Raw genomic sequence first — 20,006 nt, 5'->3', positions numbered from 1 at the left:
TCATCTTGTTATATCTATGATAGAACTTGAACATGAAACTTCCTTTGAAGCCAGGTGCTGGTGGCAAATGTCTTTTTGTAATCCTAGCTACTCAGGAGCTTGTGATCTGAAGATTGTGCTTTGAAGTCAGCTCAGGCAGAAAGGTCCATGAGACTCTCCGATTAACCACCAAAAACCTAGAAGTAGAGCTGAGGCACAAAGTGCTAAGAGTGCTTGCCTTGGGCAGAAAAGCTCAGGGACTGTGCACAGGCTCAGAGTTTAAGTTCTACTATTGGCAAAACAAAAATTTCCTCTGAGATTTGGTAGTAACACAATCAGTACCCCTTTTTATGGATAAGAAAATTAGGCTTTTAACTGGATCTTCAAATCTGGATGAGAATTTCAATTCTTCTATTAGTTAAAGTTTTGCCTGTAAAATTTATTCTAAAATATTTCATTTTACAGGTGAACATTTTTATTCAAACACTTATGAACTACAGATTACTTATATTACTATATATTACTTATTGGCCAAATATTTGTCTAGAAAATATTAGATTAGATGGGCACCAGTTAGATATTTAGGAGGCCGAGATCTGAACATCAAGGTTCAAAGCCAGCCTGGGCAGAAAAATCTGTGAGACTCCAATTAACCACCAAAGAGTTGAAGAGCTGAGGTTCAAGTATTGGAGTGCCAGTCTTGATCAAAAAAGTTAAGGGTTGTCGGTGCATTGGCTCACGCCTGTAATCCTAACTAATCAGGAGGCTGAGATCTGAGGATCAAGGTTCAAAGTCAGTCCAGGCACAAAAGGTCTTGGAGACTCTTATCTCCAATTAACCTCTAGAAAATGGAAAGTAGGGCTTGGCTCAAGAGTAGGGTGGTAGCCTCAAGCTAAAGCGCTCAGGGACAATGCCCAGGCCCAGGGTAGGTCCATAGCCTTAAGCTGAAGAGCTCAGGGACAGCACCCAGGCTAAGTTCAAGTCCCATGACCCACAAAAAAAAAAAAAAAAGCTAAGGAATTGGGCCCTGGCCCTGAGTTCAAGTCCAAGTACTGGCACCTAATAAATAAATAAATGTTTAAGGTTATATATACATATATATGATTTTATATTTATCATGTTACATATTTTGCTTTAGAAAGGTAGCTAATTCAGATCTTTGTGCCCTAAAAATCAGCACAGTAGAAATGTAGGAAGTTCAGGGGTCTCAAATAATTTTCATACTATGTGGGCAAATAATCAAAACTGACCAGGAAGTGGCACTATGGCTCAAATAGTAAAGCACTAGCCTTTAGCAAAGAAGCTAAGGGAGAGTGTGGAGTCCTGAGCTGAAGCCCTAGTACTGTCAAAAATAAAAATATACATACAATATAAAAACAAACAGCAACAATAAAACAACATAGTCCTTGCAGCATTGCAATGATAACTTACACATGCTATAGGGTTATTGGACAGGCTAGAATCATCTGTGTCCAGTACCTGGTTATTTTGTGGGCACTGAAATGAACAGTATCCCTCCCAGACCTCTTTGCCCTCCAGCCATAACAAATTACTCATGGTTACCCAGACATGCCACATACTTTCACTCCTCCACACACTCCTCTAAGTCTCAATCTATCAGAACCTTTCTTGTCCTTCAGCGTCCAGGCCAAACTCCTCTGGGAGGTCTTCATCATCACCGTCTGGACCCTATTCACTTGACTTATGACATATTCTGTTCTGCCTAGAGGAGAGTGCTTATATAACTGGCTCCCAGCCACCCAAAGAAAGGCAAGGTCCTATTTGACTATATCTCCCACCTTCTCTTCACTCCTGAGCACAAGGACATAGTGAGGATGAACCTTGATGGGCTTCGTCAAAAGAGCATCAATCACCATGAAACTACATGAAGCTAAAAAGAAAAAAAAAATCACCCAAGGTAACTTCATCTAGGAATAAAATAGGAATCGATTAGTATTAATTTTCACCTCTTTATTTGCATGTGGATAGAAATGTGAAGAATAGAAGGGTGTGTGAAAGACAAGTAAAACTTGCTTTATAGCTACTTTTGTTTTGTCTTTTTTTTTTTTTTTCCTGCCAGTTTGGACGTGGGCTCAGGGCCTGAGCACTGTCCTGGTCCTTAGGTTTTCTCAAGGCTAGAGCTCTGCCACTTGTGCCTCAGCACCACTTCTGGCTTTTTCCTATGTATACGGTACCAAGGAATTGAAACCAGGTCTTCATGTACGCTAGGCAAGCACCCTACCTACCACTAGGCCAAACTCCCAACCCTATAACTTATAACTACTTTTGAAAGTTTTCGTTTCAACTCCCCAGTTACAATGTGAAAGGGAAGTTGGCACTTACACCTCCTCCACATCAACTCCAGCTGTTTCTGATACATGCTTTTTAACTTGATTACATTGTATCTTTTAGTTTTATCTTCCCACCTCTTCTTAGTTTTGCTTCTCCATTTGAAAGGGTAGGAATTCATCGAACAACCTTCAATCACACCTTCCTAAGTGAGTTAGCTGATTAATTTCACCTCAGAGTTTTTACATGTATGAGAATGTCTCCCTGGCTTCTACATGCAGAGTAATTAATAGAATTGAATCAATTGCCCCTCCCCAACTACTTGCCAACATTTCAACTCAGTGTCTTTCTTCTGCTGCAAATTAAGTCTGAGGTCACCAGAGGCGTCTTCCCTTGTGACAGCAATCAATAAATTGCATCTAGTATCCATAGTTCCCTTTCAAATCCTGTGACATCCAGCTGGGATTTTCTCTCAGCTCTTTGACAGCAAGGTATGTTTACAGACCAAGTTTTGACCAGTTTCCACCTAAGCAAAAGTGATAGCCAATTATGATTCTAGAAGATCATCTCTGTACAGCCTTCAGATCTCTGATTTAACCCTTTTCTCTCAGCATATGATGAGATTTAAGTTTTCAAATTTTCTTATTTTCTTGCTCTGCCACCAACTTAGTTTCAATAGATCCCTTACTAAAGAAGTATGTATGTGTGTGTGTGTGTGTGTGTGTGTGTGTGTGTGTGTGTGTGTGTGTGTGTGTTGTTGTTGTTGTTGTTGCTGCTGCTGCTGCTGCTGCTGCTGTGATAATGATGTTTGAACCCAGGGCCTCATACATGTTAGGCAAGTTTTTTCCCATTGAGCTATACCCGCAGTCCCCCTTTTAAAAATTTAACAATTGAGGTGCCCTCAATTGTTTACTTTGGCCCGGTAGTTGCGCATTTTATTTGGTTCTATTGTTTCATCACCTTGTCTTTGGTCTTCAATAAACTTTATTTTGAATCAATAATCTATACTGCCTTTCCTACTCAAAAGCCAAGTGCAGAAATTATCTTGGAGATGAAGACTAAGGTGAAAAATATTCCATTCACAATTGGACAGAATAATCTTGCTCTTAAATTCTGCTCATCTTCACAGCACAGCTCAAAGGCCACTTGCCCCTCTCTCATTCAAAGCTCCACAAAGCTTCTCTGAGTCAGAAGTTTCACAAATAACACCTGCCTCTCAAACCAGGAACATTTCAGAAAGGAGATAAATCTCCATTGTCACATTTGGAAGATTTCTAATCTACTGACTGACCAAATAAAAGAATAGAAATTAGAGCCAAGAATCAGAAAAGGTCACTACCATCTGGCTCACCACTCTCAATGCAGCTAACAGATGAAGAACACCAAAAGTCAGGTGGAAGGAAAGGACAAGATTTGACCCTTACAAGATTACAAATGGGCCGGGAACATGACCTAATGATAGAGAGCTTATCTAGCATGCACAAAGCCCTGAGTTCGATTCCTCAGTACCACATACACAGAAAAAGCCAAAAGCTGTGACTCAAGTGATAGAGCGCTAGCCTTGAGAAAGCGCAAGGACAGTGCTTAAGCCCTGAGTTCAAACTTTAGTACCAGCATATTAAAAAAAAAAAGAAAAGAAAAGAGGGCAGAGAGTTTAGTCTAGTGGTAGAGTGTTTTCTTAGCATGCACGAAGACCTGGGTTCAATTCCTCTGTACCACATACATAGAAAAAGCCAGAAGTGGTACTGTGGTTCAAGTGGCAGACCACTAGCTTTGAGAAAGCTCAAGGACAGTACTCAGGCCCTGAGCTCAAGCCTAGGACTGGGAAAAAAAAAAAGGAAGAAGGAAGGCAGGCAGGCAGGAAGGAAGGAAAAGAAAAGAGAAATAGAAGACAATAGAGGAAACAATATGTTAGCTAACATGCTAGCCATTTCCAGCATGACCCTGCGGGTACTCAAGTGAAAAACTGATAGAGCATGGGCTTCAGAGGCAATAAGGCCCATATTCAAGTCCAAGCACCTCAGCTCATTGAATGGAGTGCTTTTGAACAAGTCACCAAATGCTCTTCAGCCTTTCTTTCCTCACCATTTAAGATAATACCTACCAGGTAGGAAAGTGATGAAATCATATTATACAAGATAGGGAGCCACCACTTCCTGCCTCGTGCAATCAACCAGTCCACCTGCTAGTGTTTCCTCCACACACTAGATGAGCCTCTTCTTTCCCTCAACCTCTGCTCAGGCAGCCCTTTCCCCAAATGCAAACAAGGTGACAGCTGCTACCTTCTAAGGCCATACTCAAATATCACTTCTTTCAGAGTACTTTCTCAAACTCACTGTACCTTTTCCCCCATCCCTGTATATAGTCTGTGTGTGTGTGTGTGTGTGCGTGTGTGTGTGTGTGTGTGTGTGTGTGTGTGTGTGTGTGAACTTGAACTTAGAGCTTGAACTAGAGCTTGAATTTAGGGCCTGGGCATTGCCCCTGAGCATTTTGGTGTTCAAGACCACTGCTCTACCATTTCAGCCACATCACTTCTGGATTTTTGGAGGTTAATTGGAGATTAAGAGTCTCGCAGACTTTCCTACCCATACTGACTTAGTTTAGAATCATGATCCTCAAATCTCAGCCTCTTAAGAAGATGGAATAACAGGCATGAACCACAGGCACCCAGCTTCCTGGGCATACTTAAATTATACTACATACCCCATAAGGCAGTAATAACTATGTGCATGTCTCCCTCCGACTAAGCAAAGAAAGCACCATGCCTGGCCTGTAGAAGGCATTCAAGGTTTGTTAAGTGCATGAAGCAAGCAGGAATTCAGAGAAGATAGACAGAGGGTGATGGGAAGTTTGTCTGCCACTTAGCATGCTAGTTACATTGGATATGTATGTGAATAAATATCTACAAGGTAGTTTCTTTACATGGGTCATCCCAGTGTCTAGCATATAAGTACTCAATAAATAGTTAATGAACACAGTGGTGTTGAATATAGCCTACAAAAGAAGAGATTATTTCAGAACCTAGGAGCACAGCTGCAAGATAAGCCCTTAACAATGCTGATATTGAGTTCCATTTACAAGCTTCCAGACATTGAGAGGAGCTGAGCCGTGGTAGTCACTGGTCTATAGTCACGCTAACAGGTGTGTTTAGTTCCAGTCATAACCAGATAGTGATCACAAGTAGACAGGACAGATTTAAAAGGGCAAGAAAACAGCAAAACCAACTGTGACACAAAGAACTCTTACCAAATAGGGAAATGAACAATTATACACTGGATTCAATAGTCACATTACTCACCCATAGCCACCCCCCTAAATTCTTTCACTGGTCTTAGGGGAATAGGAGAAAGTCTTATAAGGAGACATTGTCCAGTTAAATCTCAAATGAATGACAGAACTAAGTACAACTCAGATTCCAAAGATGGGGAATATGAGCAGTGACCAGACATGTAGCATGATTCAGGGAAAGAGGTGGGCAAAGATGCTCCATTCCCACCTGTACCCTTAGCAGCTGTAGAGGTACTCAGACTTCTCTGAAGCTCAGTCTTCTCATTTCCAAAATTATTCTCCTGATTCCAGATACCACTCACACTTGGATGAAAGAATACACATAGTGACTGATCAGAATCAGGCACATAGCAAAAACCAGAAGATGGTAACCGTAGTCACATTTCTCTCTTCAAACTCACCTAAGACTTAAGGGAAAAAAGAGACAGGGTGAGAACCATCCATTCCACCCCAGAGGTCCTTCAAGCAGTTTCAGACAGTACAGGGGTCCAAAAATTAAAGCTGGATGTTGTTTGAGCTCTGTGTTAGGGAAAACTCCACCCATCAAGTAGTGGACACAGATTTAGAAAAAAAAGAATTAATAAAAAACTGTCATGAAAAAAAAATTTAGTCATGCTCCTGGAACACATAGTTCTTTTCCATCTGCCAGATTTCCTGGTCATTTAAGATGTAGGTGATATATTTAATCCTGTAGACACAGTTTATGAATCTAAGCCAAGGACATAACAGGAGAGGGTTGCCAAGAACCAAAGAAAACAATGGTTCAGCCTCCATTATAAGCTACCTTTTCTGATAGGTGCAAACTGCTCGCGCAGATCACACTCTTCACAGTTTATCATCCACCGCCAGTCCTACTTTACAGCTTTCTGCTTCTTGCTCCATAGTCATGGATTCTCAACATTAGAGGGAGCCAGCTCTCCTACAATATGAGTCCTCTGCTTTTACCCTTGAGCTGAAGAGCTTAGGGACAGCACCCAGGCCCAGGGTTCAAGCCCCATGACCCCCCCCCCAAAAAAAAACCCTCTTCCCTTTTTTAAATTTCCTTTTTTGTTGTTGTTGTTGTTTATTTTGATTTTGGTGCCTGGAACTCAGGACCTGGGAGATAATCCTTTAGCTTTGTTGCTTACAAGTAGTGTTCTACCATTTGAGCCACAACCCCTACTTTTAGCTGGAGATAAGTCTCACCCATGCTGACTTCAAACTGGGCTCCACAGAACTCAACCTTCAGAGTAGCTAGAATTACAGATGTGAGTCTCTTTTTATCTCTTAATTTTTAAAATCAGATACAAAGACCTGATCCCCACATTTATTCCACCCCCAATACATCATGTCCTGAACCCCTGTCTTCCAGTTAGTTCACTTCTGGGTAGGCTTTGTTTTATGACTGGATGGGACCCAGGGAAGCTGCGGTCCATAAGGCTAAGAAAACTCTGACAGAGTAAAATGGGCTCCCCCAGAACCTGAGAACAAATGACCATTTCTCGCTCACTGTCACCTCTGACCTTTGGAACAGAATTAAACGTTGAATGCCCAGAGAGAGGCAGGAGGGGATGGTAAAGCTCAGTTTCTACACTTGAGGCTAAGGGCATCCAATCAGACAAGCTTGCTCCAAAAATATCCTTTCACCCAAACACTCAGCCCTCAATTCCCTGGGCTCCACCTCTGTTACCTTTCCAAGAGCTTGGTGGACTAGCTTCATTTAACTACGTGAATGTCATAGAAACTGATGTTTATAATCAACATTCCATATGTTGAAGCCTAAAATGATTAAATGTATATATATTCTTATGAAGGTAGATAAATGTCTACCAACAGAAAATTAAGTACATTCACAAAATTAATTATAATACAGATATGAAAAATATATATTCAGATATGGAAAGACCTCCCACACGTAAAGTGAAAAAAAGACCAATTTGTAAAGTGGCAAATATGTCATCTATTTAATAAGTTTGTAAAATATAGTTGCATCTGACCAAGGACAAATATATAAGTGCAGGCAGAAGCTGCTAGAAAGGATTGACCTCAAACTGTATATGAGTCATTTTAGAGGGAAGTAAAATGGAGAAAAACAGCCTTAGGTAAGAGGGTTAATTTTCTTTTTATTCCTGAACATTTTAATACAATTTCCTTGATTATTTTCCTTTGTTGCCTCCTACATTCCACTTCTATGTGTCTGAATTTTTCCATATATATTGGATTCCTTGGAAAGAAGCCTCCAAGTTTACATGTGTTGTTCATCTGATAATGAACAGCTAGAAGAGCAAAGGAAAATGGAGAGCTGAGTCCAGAGGCAACATGTCCAGGGTAGCCTGCAGATGTCACATGGATCAGCTCAATATGCATCATGGAACTCAATGAGATATTTGTGGGTACTCTGATAATACGTCTCAATCCTCAGATCTCAGCTTCCTGCGTAAGTAGTATAACAGGGGTGAGCTAGCAGCATGGCTAAGCCACACATTTTGATCATTTTGTTAGAGCTATGACCCTGATGACTTTATAGCATCCTGGTTTCTACTTCTGTATGTCTGAACTTTTTCAGGACATAAATTATAATACAGTCCAGTTTTCTGGCTGGCTAGCAACAATCAGAGACCACAAGTTACAGCCCAGGCCTTGAAATGCCGGAAGTTGCAATAAATGGAGGAGAGGGCTCTGATTTCATTGCTAAATCAGATTCTGTCCTCTCTGGAGTCAGTAATACCTACTTGTATATTAAAAACAAGCTAAGAGCCAGGAGTGTAGCCTAGTGGTGGAGTGCTCGCTTAGCATACATGAAGCCTGAGTTCGATTTCTCGGTACCACTTACTCAGAAAAAGCTGGAAGTGGTGCTGTGGCTCAAGTTTCAGGGTGCTAGCTTTGAGCAAAATGTGTCTAAGGACAATACTAGGCCCTGAGTTCAAGCCCCAGGACTGGAAAAAAAAAAGGTGGGGGGGGGTGCTAAAGGACATCAATACTAATCAAAGTTAGAGGTGGAAAGGGAATCCGATGTTTTGGGATGGAAGAAAGGGGACTGGAGATGAGCATGTTATTCATGACAAAACCATGCCTTTTTCTGGCATTCTGTGCTCAACTACATAGCAGAGGCAAAGGGCTAAGAAAGAAGTGGGTGAGGTCGAATAAGAAGGAGATTTTCTAACCCAGGATGCAGAGTGTATGTGTGCATCTGAAGCCACCATTTTTTTTTGGGGGGGGGCATCATGGGGCTTGAACTCGGCCTGGGTGCTGTCCCTGAGCTCTTCAGCTCAAGGCTACCACCCTACCCTTGGGCCTGGCAATGTCCCTGAACTCTACAGTTCAAGGCTACCACCCTACCCTCGAGCCAAACCTCACTTCCCGTTTTCTAGAGGCTAAATGGAGTGAAGTATCAAGTCCTTTTGTGCCAGGACTGGCTTTGAACCTTGATCCTCAGATCTCAGCCTCCTGAGTAGCTAGCATTACAGGTGTGAATCACTGCACCTGGGCAAGCCACCACTTCTTAAACAGGAGCTGCTGAGCTGTCGGCAATACTACCCAAGTTTATCCTGAGGATGTCAGGCCATTGGTCTGGGGCCTTCATCCATGGAAACTTTGCTTCTCAGGAAGGCAGACAAGGCTGGATTCTGATCTAAATCAGAGCCATTGGGGTGGTCACATTCAATATTCACCCCATTTTTGACCAAGGGAACTTGGTGGGGGGGGGAGTGTTAGTGAATACATTACATCTGTGAAGATAGCACTGTGGAACTCACTGAACACTATTACAGTAGAGGATAGTGGAAACGAGAAAAGTGAAAAAAGGTGAGGAGCTTCAGTGTGGTTTAGATGGTGGATGTGCCTATGTGAAGTCCCCTAGAGAAACTCCTTTGAATGATTAGCATACACTGAAGCAATGAAGGGTTGGGATGTAAAACAGGTCCTGTGGCAGGGAGGCTGAGGACACCAGAGGGAGGGACAAGGCACACAGAGTGAAGAATGGCATTAGAATCAAAAGATTTTATGTGTACGTGTGAAAGCAAAGCGAAAATGCTTAAGAGTGGCTTGGAGAATGAGGAGAGATAAGGGAGAGTGCTTGCCAGAATCGTATAACTTATAAGGGTCTCTGGGTTTTAAATCCACTGTCCATTCTCTCTTTGGGAGATGTCAAGGCCTCATTACTTAATTCCCCAATGGTTTTCTCCCTCCCCCGACCCTCCATCTCCACATACACACACACACACACACACACACACACACACACACACACACAAACACACACACACAAACACACAGTGTGTGCTTAATAACAACAGCAGAGACAGGCCCTGAGCCAACACAACTTAATAACTCAAATATGCATCATGGGACTCTGAAATATTTATGGCAACTCTGATAAGATAATCTGGAACTTTCTTCATAGTACTATGTAGCTGAAAGAAGGGCTATATACTAGCCATGAGTTTTGATAATCGCTGAAACTAGATAACATGATATGGTACTTATCATATCCTCCTCCTACTTCTCTTTGTCTGAATTGTTTATAACAGGAAGATAGGTTAATGAATCATGCAAGTGATTATTTTCTGTCACCTAGTAGGTAGCAGTTTCCAATTCATCTAACTTTCTCACACTTTCAAAACACACACACACACACACACACAGCCACAAAAGGACCTGCTGCCATGACAAAAACAACAAAATTTAGAACCAAAAGTGTCTGCATACCTGTGAAGTCACCTAATCGTTATAATTGCCCTGAGATATGAGCTCTGCTGTCCCATTTTACAGAGAGGAAAATGAAGCTTAGTGCATTTAAATATCCTGTCCACATCCCAAGCAACAAATGACAAACAAGAAATGAAATCTGAAATTGTTTATGCTATTATTTTTTTACAACTTCCTCTCTATATACTTCCCTATTTTAAGACTTACATGTTATAGACTAAATGTAGGAAGCTTCTTAAATGATTATACCCTTTACAATGTGACCCAAGAGCCAACTTTAAGTCTCTATCCTGTGAAAATTCTGAAAAAAATGAACAGATTTGTGTGTGTGTGTGTGTGTGTGTGTGTGTGTGTGTGTGAGTACATGAATCACAATGCCATTTGTAAAAGGGAAAACTTAGAAGTTGTTTGGCCACCCAGTAACGGCACCTGACAGAAGCTCTGCCACTACCTACTCCAGCTTTGAGAGCTTGCCCCTCTTCTGTGATTGAACATAATCCAACACTAGTCTCTTATCACTCATGCCTCCTCCTTTGGACTTCTTCTTAGAAGTTAAGCTTTGTGGCAGGTGCTGGTGGCTCACATCCATTATCCTAACTACTCAGGAGGATGAGATGTGGAGAAATGGAAAGCCAGGCCCAGCAGAAAAGTCCTCAATTCTATCTCCAAGTACTCAGCAAAAAGCCAGGCTAGAGGCAGGGCTCCAAATGACAGAATGAGCAAGCAACTAAAGTTATAGTTTAAGTCCTACCACTGGCAAAGAAGTTTGACTTTGTTATTCATCTTTGTTTATAAAGGCATTTAAATATATGATGATGAGTAAAATAATAAATGATTCTGGAGTTGCCCATTTATCATGTATGGAAAATGAGAATTGGGGCATTATGGTGAGTTGTTTCTTACTATTCTGTTTGTTTGTTTGCTTGTTTTTGTTGGTCATGGGGCTTGAACTCAAGGTCTGAGCACTATCCATGAGCTCTTTTGCTCAGGCTAGTGCTCCACTACTTTGAGCCACAGCACCACTTCATATGATAGGTTTTGTTGTCATTTTAAGCATAAGGCAGTACACACAGGGATCTTCTTTACCCACTGTTCTGAATTATCTGTGGACTGCTACAAAGCCTACAGCTGATATTTGAAGACTCAAGACAGGGTCAGAAAAACAGGCTCCTTCTTGGACAAACCCTCACAGCACCAACGTCATCAGAACCCTTAGGACCAATGACCTTGAAGATGTTGAACAACGGACATGAATGGTATATCAGAAGGTGTAGCTTTACTGCTGGTGTAAGATAATGTGTAGATAGAGACAGAGAGAGGTTAAACATGAAAAGCAATAGATATAACTGCATATGCCGTATATCCTTAACCAGTTAAAGAAATTGTTTTGTTTTGTTTTTGCCAGTCCTTGGGCTTGAACTTAGGGCCTGAGCACTGTCCTTGGGCTTTCTTTGTGTATGTGGTACCAAGGAATCAAATCCAGAGCTTCATGCATGCTAGGCAGGCACTCTATCACTAGGCCACACTCCTGGCCATGAATTCATTTTTTAGGGGGGTGGGGAGCATCATGGGGCTTGAACTCTGGCCTGGGCACTGTCCCTGAGCTCTTCAGCTCAAGGCTACTGCCCTACATTTGAGCCACAGCCCCATTTCCCCTTTTCCAGTGATTAACTGGAGATAAGTCTCTTGGCTTTGTATTGTTTGGGCTGGCTTTGAACCTCGATCCTCAGATCTCAGCCTCTTTAGTAACTGGGATTCTGCTAGCATAAATTCATTTTTACAAAGAGAAACTAGAAGAATAATTACCAAATATTAACTGTGGCTGTATTTGGATCATAGAATTTTTATTATGTTTGTCAATATATCTATATGTTTTCCAAATTTTCCTCAGTGAAAATGCTTTTATAATCAAAATAGCAAGTAAAATTTGAATTACAGTCTTAACTGTGAAGGCTAACTTTGCCCTTCATGTAATGACTTGAAAAATCACCCTGTATGATATGGTGAAGCTACCCATAAACAGTTTCATTTATGAAACTCAGAATGCCCAGGCATAGTTTAAAAATACATACAAACAAGTATGTAAACATCACATTTCCCTAGTTCAGTCCTTATCAAACAAACCATCTATACAGATCTGTACAACAAACTCTGCTCAAATTGTCGATTCTAAAGTTGCAGATGAACTACTGTGAGTTTCATAGTAATTAACTTTTTCTGTGTGCAGTCCTCAGGATTAAACTCAGAGCCTCTTATTTGGTAGGCAAGCGCTCAAGACTAGAACTACGCCTTTTTTTGTTTTTAGTTTGTTCTTCAGTTAAGTTTTTATAGTTTTTCCTGGACCAGTCTAGAATTGCAATCCTATCTCCACCTCCCAAGTAGCTGAGACCACAGGTGTGAACCACCACACTCAGCTAGTTGGGGTTTTTTGGGTTTTTTATTTTGGGGGGGGCGCGAGGAGGGACTAATGTAAGATAGGGGTCTCCCTAACTTTTTTTTTTTTTTTTGGTGGGTCATGAGGCTTGAACTCTGGGCCTGGGTGCTGTCCCTGAGCTCGTCAGCTCAAGTCTGCCACCCTATCCCAGGAGCCACAGTCCCACTTCCCACTTTCTACTGATTAACTGGAGATAATAGTCTCCTGTTCTTTAGTGCCTGGGCTGGCTTTGAACTGCAATCTTCAGATCTCAGCCTCCTGATTAGCTAGGATTACAAGTGTGAGAAACGGCACTTAGCTGGGTCTCCCTAACTTTTGATCATGATTCTTCTGAGTAGTTAGGAATGCAAGTATGAGCCTTGATTTTTTTTTTCAGTACAACCATGTCCTCTTATTTTGGAGGGCCACATTGTCTTTGAGATCTTAAACTTCACTTTCCACTCCTTCATTTACCACCAGTTATTGATTTTACTCATACGAGAAAAGGACATTCCATGGGTCAATAGTGAGATAAGTTAGGTATTCTTTTAGAGCAATTTCTGACAGAGACCCAAACGTTATGTAAGCAAGGGTGGCAGAATTGAGTTGGAATTTCTGAAAAATTCTAAGTCCTTTAAAACAATGAACGGGTTCATTTATTTTTTGTAACCCAAGGCTGAAAAGACCCCCCCCCCCCAACCTCTGCTGTCTGTATATCAGTAAAGTCAGTAAATAGGAGATGGACAAATAGAATAATTTGAAATTACTTTCATTTAGGTGTGAGAGTTCCAGTCTTATTTTTTATTTGTCATTGGAACTGTTTTGCAAGTAGTTACACAGCTCTCTTTCAGTCTGGCAGGCATTTACACCACTCTGTGATGTGAGAGCAGTTCCTGGTCCAAACATAAGAGTTTACTCAAATCAATGAGATTGGTCTGACACCCTCATTCTCCACTTCATTCTCCATGGTTAGGAAGCTCCCGAGCCTGCATGTGCAGTAAGATAACAAATCTCAGATATTCGTGCACACTGTTCCCTCACAGTATACACTGAAAGACTGGTTCTAAAGTAACAGGAAAGAGAGAAGGGGGGTGGGTCCCAAACCACTTGCTCTGACTCCCAGCCTGCCCTTAAAACATGGGCTAAAAGAGTCCATGCTGAGACTGAGTAGGTGGGATTCTCACTCTGTAAAGAAGAAAACTGGGCCCCAGGAAGTTAATGGCAGGAACAGGTAAGTGGATTATCTCCCTTCTGGCTTCTCATTGCCCTTTGCTTACTAAGTTATATTCAAAGCAGTCCCCTAACTGGAGATGCATGAAGCAAAGAACTGAGGACCCAGAACAGGAGCAGAGTGAAGAACATTCATTGGCAATTATCACTGTCCTCACCATATGTATCGCTGGGCTCCATGACTGTCTAATAATCAAACCCATTTAAGTCCTTAAGGAATTCATTCTCTGACTTCAAGGGTGTTGTTATAACAACCATCATAAACTTTGACTTTCCTCTGGGGTACCAACAGCAATCTGTCTGATGCAGCCATTTGTCTTTTACTTACTTACACACACACACACACACACACACACACACACAAAGGTGCTAAAAAAGTAGATTGTGTGGTACTGTGCATCACTGGACAATTTCTCTTTTCCAGGCCTTAATTTTCCCATCTGGAAAATTAAAGGGTCCAGGGCTGCCAGATTCCTCCTAAAGTTCCTTGGAGAGTTAGCATCCTGAGGCACAAGAAGGAACCCCACATCCAAGGCCAGTAGAACTATGGTGAAAGTGAAATCCCGGGCAACTCTGAGGAAAGAAACAAGTGCAGCTCTGCAGGAGATAACAGGGACAGGATAAACCACAAACATTTCAACCCTTGTTTTTTGGTTTTCCAGCTTCTCCTTCGCCAAATAAAAAAATAAGCACCTTAGTCCGTGGGACTCACACAAAAATAAATTAAATAAAACCAATGAAAATAATGCTTTGTTCTCCCAAGAGGGGCTCTGGAGCTGCCAGCTATAAGAGACACTTTGCACCCAGCAGCATTGATGTCAACAGCTCCTAGCTTGTGCCCAAACAAAAGCCTCCTGGCATGGAGATGAGAGGCAAAACATCTAAGTCTCCAGAGCTGGCCGGGTTCCAGACTAGGGGAAATGTGAGGGGAATCTAGGGGAAGGAGGGCATCCAGGAGAGGAAAAGTAACTACACTTATGAAAGGAATTGCTTAATTTTGTCTTTTCTCAACACAATCAAGAACTCTTGAAAGGGAAGATGGAAGGAAGGGTACAGCTTTCCGTTTGAATTACTTTCTTTGTTTGATTCTAGTCTGCCCTAAGGCTACTGCCTTTCAAGCCAACCACAGAATTCTGGGTTCTGCCATCCTTGGCCGCCACAGCGGTGCAGTGTGGAGACCTGGAGCCCTCTGTCTGTAGCCAATTTCACTCGTTTTAAACTTGGATAAGTAGCCAAACGCTAGATCTCAGCTTTCTCAGCTGCAACAAATGGAAGATGTGTCGTTAGATGGTCTCTGTTCCTCTACAGTAAGAGTGGTACAGGGCTGGAAGGGGGAGTCCGGCCCTCCTGGAGACAGGACCATATCCAGACAGAACCAGCCGAAGTGTAGCAAGCAGCCCACCCCCGATGCTCCTCACACAGTGCTCCTGTGTGTTCCAGCCCTGGGGCTGGCTGTCACTCCTACAACCCAACGGTCTCTCTCCAACTGGACCGGGGACCTAGAAGTCCCACATCCTCCCAAACCCACCTGGCGGCTACGCAGCGAGATCTCACCAAGTCAAACCTGCAAAGCCGAGCTGAGCACCGAAAATGTGAAACAAACAAGAGGCCTCTCTTTCCGGTTCCCGGATTTCTTGCAAATGACAGCACTGAAAATAGTCCTTGCGTCCTCACCCCAAACCTGAGGCTTTGTCTGGCTTTGCTGTGAAAACACAGCAAGTCAAAGGGCGGCGATGACCTGGAGTGTCCTGGCGCTGGGATTCGAGAGGGAAAGCGCCAGGCCCGTGGATGTTTAAATCCGACTGTTCTTTCCGCGGGCTGGGGAGGCGCTCGAGGTTTCCCAGCAGAAGCAGTTGCGGGAGTTTGGGGACAATGGGGTGCCGGACATAGTCTTTTTTTCTTTTTTTTTCCAAGAAGACCCCATAGATCCATAGTTCAACCGCTATCTCTAGGAAACCTCTGTGAAGTGGAAGTCGCTGGCCGCTTAATCAGCTTCACCAACAAATAGAACAGACGCTCAGCCCCGGGTAATGTTGGGGGGGGGGGGCTAATTTCTTGTTTCCTTTTCCCCTTTTTAGACCAGATGCTCTAGTGATAGTCTTTAAACCTCTCTCGCCCTCCTCCGGCAAGGGGCGTCCCCGGCGTCGCTCCCTCTCCCCCTCCCTCGCACGGGAGACAATAGCGGGTCCCTCGAGGCTGCCCACCCCGGCTGGCTCACCTGGACCCTGCGCACGTGCGTTTGTTGTAGTCCTGTCCGCGCTCCCTCTCCCTTCCCCGACCTCAGTTTCCCGATCTGGAAGCCCAAGGGAGCCAATACCCGAAGGAACCCCGACTCTCCCAGTGCCGCCCCCCTTTCACAATACAGACGGTGCAGCGGAGAAGCGAGGTCCCTCAGGGGCCGTGCACACGTGGGTTTGTTGTGGATCCTCCGGTTCAGGGAGCCCGGGGTGGGAGTAGAGGGGACAAGGCAAGCCCCTCGGCCTGAACAAATGCACAACACGACATCCTTCCCCCCACCACACACACACACACACACACACACACACACACACACACACACTCACACTCCCTGCTCCGAGGCAAACGCGGCGCGGAGGACAGACTCGCTGCGCCCTAGCCGCACTGCTCCGCCCCGGCCCCGCAGGGAGCGATCAACCCCGGGGTGGGAGTCGGGGGACCCGGCCGCCCCGCCGCCCGCCGCACCCCCTACTCACATGCAGCGCCCTCAGCCGGGGAAGGCTACGGCTGCTCCGCCCGCTCGGCACCCACGCCGGCCCGCAGCTTCTCCCTTTGTTAGCGGAGGGCAGCGCCCCGGGCGCCACCCCAGCCGGGCCCGGCCCCTGGACTCCCCGCCCCCAGGTGCCTCAGGACTCCGCACTCGGAGGGGGTGGGACAGCCCGGGACTGGAGTTCCAGAGAGAGCCGCAGGGGGAAGGGTCGGCTGGGGAAGAGGGAAGGGGCCGGGGATGCGGGGTGGAGGGGACGGGGAAGGAGGGGAGAAGCGCGCAGCCGAGGGGCGGAGAGGAAGCGTGCAGCCTCCGTTATGCAAATAGAGTCGCGAACACTAGGAAGGTCCGGGGCCACACTGCACCCCAAAGCAGCCCGGCCCTCTGGAGGTCGCCAGCCAGCGGGCTGGGGGTTGAGTGCCTGGTTAGGGACTCTTGTCTTCACCCACAGGGAGCTCGAGCCGAGGAAAAAGATCCACGGGGTAGCGAGGACCTCTCCCCCCCACCCCCAAAAAAGAAAGACCTGATGCCTCCTCGTGTTCAGCAAGGTTCATTTAATACTGTCTGACTTTTTGTCCCAACTAGCCGGCTACCCTCGTGTCTTGCCACCGACCGACAGCGTCACCCTGAGCAAGTCACTTCCAAGCCCCTCTGAAAACTCACTGCTTAGGACAGAAAGTGAAATCACACAATCTGTGTCACCGAGTTTGGCATCTAACTGGGCATTCTCGAGCGACTACACATCCGTGTAGGAAGTGTAATGGAACACCCTGCACCCAGAAACTTCCAGCCCAAGCTTTGTGCGGGAGGACGATGGCAGAGCGCAGAGATGAGGACCCAGATCCCCAAAATAGGACGAAAGCCAGCCACGTTCCTTCCTTTTAGCCGAGGCTAAGGATGGGGCAAATCTGGAGGACACGTTGTGGAACGTGCACTTCGGGGCTGCTAGGAGTCAACGGTTGCCCGCAGGCTACTTTCCCAAGGCAGAGGAGCAGCCCTACTGGAGGGCTGGAAGTGGCTCGCCCCCCACTCCAATCCTCCAGGGCCCAGAGGCGGGACGTGACTGCTCCAGGCCGCAACCACAGTCCCTCTGCCTGCCCAGTGCCCACTAGATGCCCGGCTCGGTGTTAGAAGGGGACAGGGAGAAGGATGGAAAGGTGAAAGACAATCTGAATTCTATGGGAAGGCAAGGTTCCAGGTACGCAGAGAGCTTGGACTCCTTTCTCCAAGTCCAGTAGAGGTGAGTCTGGGGGACCAGCGCCCTCCCTTCAAACACTGCTTAATCTCCAATAAATGTATGAAATCATCTGCAAAGAAGCAAACAGAAAGTACTACCTCACAGTAAAATGTGAGTGTGAGTGAATGAACAGAATCTCACAAATTCAGATTGTGTCTAAGAGGATGCTACATGGAAGATGGAGAGTTTATTCTTTGCGGCCATCCTGGGTCTTGAACTCAAGGCCTGGACACTGTTGCTGAGCTCTTTTTTTTTTTTTTTTTTTTTTTTTTGAGAAAAGCTAGCATCCTAGCACTGAAGCCAGGTCTCCACTTCTGGATTTTCGTTTGTTTGTTTGTTTGTTTGCTGGTTAACTGGAGATGTGAGACTCCCAAGGCTTTCCTCCCCAGACTAACTGCAAACTGAAATCCTTAGAACTCAGCCTTCTGAGTAGGTTTACAGGCGAGAGCCACTGCACCAGGAGAGTTCCTTTATCTTTTTAATGAGGAAAGTAATGAGGCAGTGAGTAGCCAGAATTTGAACCTTCTCCCCACAGTTCTTGAAATCCTTAGCCATTTTCTTCAACATCCCTTTTCATTTTCTTATCAACTCTCCCTAGAATCAAAGAACAAAATCCAAACAATGACTCACTGAGGTTGCACAGGCCTAGTCCTCAGTCCTGTTTTCTAGAACTCGGAACGGTTTTTGGAGAAAATCAGGAAGGCTAACTATGGATACTTAGCTTGCCATACTGAGAGAACCACAACCTTCTCTCCAGCACCTATGAAACCCTGGAGAAGATCTAGGGTTCAGAAGTGAAAGGAGGGGAGAGCTGCATGGGACCCCCTATGGGATGGCTTCCCCAATATTGTTCTCTTATTAATTTGGGCCTTCTGATCTACAGTTGAGTGACTTTTTGTGAAGCTTTTTGACACATTTTCTCAAGGATTCCCGCCTTAATTACTTGGGGGTCCTTTCCCCTTAGAAATAAGCAGACCTCTAAATACTCTCGGTTCTACAACTTCCACTCCCATCATTAAATGTGATCTCCCCCAAAAATTTGTATGCAAAAATCCTAATCCCCTAGGAGATAATACTAACAGGTGACTAAGTGTGAAGGCAGAACTGTTATATAGGAGACCCATGTCCTTATAAAACAGATCCCTGGGACCCAGAGTTTGGCCTAGTGTAGAGTGCTCACCTAGCATACACAAAGCACTGGGTTCGATTCCTCAGGTGGCAGAGCACTAACCTTGAGCAAAAGTGTCCAAGGACAGTGCTTAGTCCTTAAGTTCAAGCCCCAAGACTGATTTAAAAAAAAAAAAAAAAGCAGATCTCTGAGAACTCATTAGCCATACAAGAACAAGAAACTTCTAGAACTAGCTAGTCAAGAACAGGAAATCTAACTAGATATCAAATCAGTTATCATCTCAATCTCAGGCTTTCCAGCTTTCAGAAATATGTAAATAACTGTAAATATATGTAATTCATCTGCTATTTGCTATTTCTGTTGCCACAGTCTAAGACTCCCATCCCAACCCCTCCTTCTCTCTTGACTCAGGAATAATCTTTCAGGTCTAACCTTTCTTGGCCACTACTTTAGGCTATTTACTAATAGAAATAAAGTCCTATTTTCTTTTTTTTTTTTAAAGTCCTACTTTCATTTGCAAACAATTTTTATGGCTATCTTAAATCAGAAGTGATATTATTATGAAAGGAAGTAGGTAACAAACTGTTAAAAAATATCCTCCCATTGGGGCCGGGAGTTTAACCTAGTGGTAGAGTGCTTGCTTAGCATGCACGAAGACATGGGTTCAAATCCTCAGTACCACATGCATAGAGAAAAAAAAGCCAGAAATGGTGCTGTGGTTCAACTCCACCACAGATGCTGTGACAACTATTAAATAGACCCCACAGTTCTCTGCACACTAATGTGAAGCTAGGCTCAGGGGCCTAAAGGAACCCTAGTCTGCCTGCATACCTACATTGGCACTCAATGCTGACAGGCTTAAGAGTGAAACTTACACATACAACTAAATCTGTAAAGCCCAACTGAGAAAATAGAACGACAGTATCTCTAATTTAAGCACCCAGAGGCAGCTCCTGCAAATTGCCATAAAGCTGACTTGCACAGACAGGCCAATGGACATGGAAGGGAAGAGGGAGAAACGTTACAAGGT

General features: G+C 44.2%; 1 protein-coding gene across 5 annotated transcripts in view; it reads right to left on the bottom strand.

Moving 5' to 3' along the window:
- St6gal1 (ST6 beta-galactoside alpha-2,6-sialyltransferase 1) overlaps nt 1–16,678 on the bottom strand; it is a 133,180-nt gene extending 116,502 nt beyond the window's left edge. For 2 of the 5 annotated variants that reach the window (XM_090343580.1, XM_090343608.1), the window contains exon 1: nt 15,414–16,394. The gene's annotated coding sequence lies outside the window, so the exon portion shown is untranslated. Of the gene's footprint in view, nt 1–15,413; nt 16,395–16,599 lie in introns of those variants that run through there. The other 3 variants (XM_090343588.1, XM_090343616.1, XM_090343626.1) reach the window with 3 other exon arrangements.
- Nucleotides 16,679–20,006: the final 3,328 nt, after the last annotated feature.

This window comes from Megascapheus bottae, chromosome 1 (assembly GCF_031878675.1).
Source record: "Megascapheus bottae isolate mThoBot1 chromosome 1, mThoBot2.hap1, whole genome shotgun sequence".
NCBI classification, from domain to species: Eukaryota; Metazoa; Chordata; class Mammalia; order Rodentia; family Geomyidae; genus Megascapheus; species Megascapheus bottae.
The sequence above is the reverse complement of the archived record's forward strand: the minus strand, read 5'-3'. Positions and strand labels throughout refer to the sequence as shown.